At 26.8% G+C, this 3,069-nt stretch overlaps 1 protein-coding gene across 1 annotated transcript in view; it reads left to right on the plus strand.

Moving 5' to 3' along the window:
- Positions 1 to 598: 598 nt before the first annotated feature.
- LOC108554382 (uncharacterized) overlaps positions 599 to 3,069 on the plus strand; it is a 9,859-nt gene continuing 7,388 nt past the window's right edge. The window contains exon 1 of the mRNA XM_017909643.1: positions 599 to 777. The gene's annotated coding sequence lies outside the window, so the exon portion shown is untranslated. The remainder of the gene's footprint in view (positions 778 to 3,069) is intronic.

The following is a 3,069-nucleotide window of genomic DNA, read 5'->3' on the forward strand; positions in this document are numbered from 1 at the left end:
ATAATAAAAGCATTTACTTCTTATTTCAAAAGAAACGCATCAATCGCAATTCAGTATCACAAAAACTTATCAATAGTTGATCAAATCCCAAATTTTCACACACTTGAATATCCTAAGGTAAATTATTATTTTAAAAATTTGTTAGACATGTTTCAAAAAGATCAGCATGATATTATTAAATTCAACTATTTGATCGCAAGTGGGGAATGTTATTTTTAATTTACGGTTTAAAGTATTTGTATAAAACAAATCATTCGGATATCAAAGTAATTTGTATATTACATATCCCAAAATATTACGGATCTATAAAATATTCTCGTCAAAGAAGTACTAAATCTTGTACAAATTAAGACATCAATTTATTTTCCATATAATCATATAGAATAATTCATTGTACTGTAGAAACAGCATTCTGCAAGTTATTATTATTTTAAATTTAATAAATGGATCGCAGTATTATGTGTAAGTGGTTAAAGAAATGGCTTGCGCCCTCTTTTAGCCATAGATATACTCGGAAGCGTTTCAATGACGTGACACACAGCAGCGCTCAATTCTGTTTCAGTACTCAGGGCGTATTCAATCGAAGTGGTTATGCACATACGATAAAGAAAAAATTCGCATTTTGTGACATCAAAACACGTTGAAAAGTATTGGTTATCGATCGAGAAAAATTATAAGGGCGGATCCTTGACGAGTAAATTATTTAGTGAATTCCACAATTTTCTGACGGTTTACTTTCGTGAAAATACGCGGAAATACTGGGAATACTCCTCGTGGGTAAGTTGACAATTGAAAAATTTTTGTGCATGTATGGATTTCTACTATAGGATTCATTATTAGTGGCAAGATAGTAAATTTATAAAGAAGCAATAAAATAGTTGTGTAAAAAATTTTGTGGTATTTTCCTACCTCCAAATTTTTGCTATTTATTAATTTGCTTCTTATTTTTTAGATTTCTATTTATTTAACCGTTTTATATGGAGTCCTTTGTCTCTTAAATCATGGTATAATTTGTGCATAAAATTTGCATGAAATATACATTTTAAAAAATATATAGTTAAATACATAGGAAACAAAATTTGAAATTCAAATATTTTATTCTATATTATTAAAGGAGTACATATTGTTAAATCAGTCATTTTTTCTACCAATACATTGGAACATTTGCAATATCTTCAATAAAAAAATTAATTGAAAAAATATGATACTTTCGAAAACATGTAAAAATTAAAATAAATTTGGTGTGTTATAATTTATTAGAATTTCGAAATTACGGCCTTAATTTTGAATAAAACAAAAAAAATCTATTGTATATAATTAAAAAATTGTTTGTTTTCTCACGATAGAATTACTTTTTTTTTTTAATTATTATTATTATGTAACAGTTATAATAAAAGTTATAGTGATTTCATTTTTCTGAATTATATTGAAAGATTATATTTATTTTTTATTTATCACGATTACTTTTTAATTAGATATGATTATAATTAAAAAATGGTGTTTGCTTTACTAAAATAAAAACATCCATTTCGTATATTAAATTTTGACAGGTTCTTGTAAATTGAATGATCGAATATTGTTCAAATTATTTATGTTATCAGCAGATCCATTGTTCTCCATTTTTGTTTTCGATGAAAGATTTTTATTCGTCCAGAAATTAATTGGATAACAAAAAAACAAGTATTATGCGTTAAATTTTATTCGTTTTTTTCATTTCTAGATTTAACCAGTGATTAACATTTAATTTCTTTGTCAGATATTTTTCTTGCATAAAGTAAAATGTCACGCTAAATTACCTAGTATACTTAATATTGATTATAAAGCGCTAAGTATTCACACATTTCATGAAAATGAATTGTAAGTGTAAGTAAGAATAAAAGATGTTTTATAGGATATTTACGTTGCATATATATATAAGGCTTAAAGTCGTTGCAGCATGAAGTTAATACAAACAGGTTATGTCAGAGACCGAAAATCTATAACTTATGTGAGTTATCTATGACTTTATACTAATCAGAATTACTATTCATATTATTACAACAACAATTAAAAATAATATCTTATTCTTAAATATTATTATTAATTGATAAATTGACTGACGTCATATTTATTTTATTATACATCAATTCAAACAATTTTTTTTTTAAATTTAGAATTAGAATCGGACATAAATATAGAAAATTGAATTTCCTATAGTTCTGAGATGTAATACACTAACCGATTATGTTTTCAACTTAAACGTCATACTGAAATTATACTATAATGTACATAATAATAATAATAATAATAATAATAATAATAAAGATTGACATTCGCGTGTTGCACAATGAGTAGATATTGAATTTACCAATAAAGATAATTAGTCGAAACGATAGCGATCTTCATATTCGAATAACATAGTACAAAACCCCAGTAAATAATTAATCATCTTGATAAAGAAATCCGTCAAGTGATCATTTTATTAACGCATGCTTAGCGCATGTTTTTTATATCGCTTAGTAAGTTTCTAATATGAAAACTAAAGCTTCTTTTTTGATGAAATTTTTCATTAAAATATATTATCAATAATCGATTCCGAATATTTAATATATAAAATATCGAAATCTACGTATACAATCACTTGGTGGCTAATGTTCAAATCGATGTCAAATACTTTATGTAAAACAATTTTTACAACTTAATAGAGAGTTGCGATACTTTTACATTACTGACAAAAAGTAACACTTGATAGACTGGATTGCAACACGTGTATGATAACAACAGATTATTAGCACAAATATTAACATGACGATATTTATGCAACGATAATATTACAGGTTAGAGTTTACTCATTCAACAATTTATAGTCAGGCATATTGTTAGCCAGTAAGATGCGGAAAAATCGATTAAGTTTCATGCACACTACAAATCATGTATCTTCACAGATATTATACGGTTGTTGATTAACTGGCACATAAATCTTAGCATTACAGGATCTCGCTTATTGATTTTCTTCTAACAGACGAGAGACGTTGGAATCGACCATGGCGGTCGTCATGATGACCCCCCCCCCCCCCCCCCCCCCCCCCC

This window comes from Eufriesea mexicana, unplaced genomic scaffold (assembly GCF_001483705.2).
Source record: "Eufriesea mexicana isolate 0111107269 unplaced genomic scaffold, ASM148370v2 scaffold20249, whole genome shotgun sequence".
NCBI classification, from domain to species: Eukaryota; Metazoa; Arthropoda; class Insecta; order Hymenoptera; family Apidae; genus Eufriesea; species Eufriesea mexicana.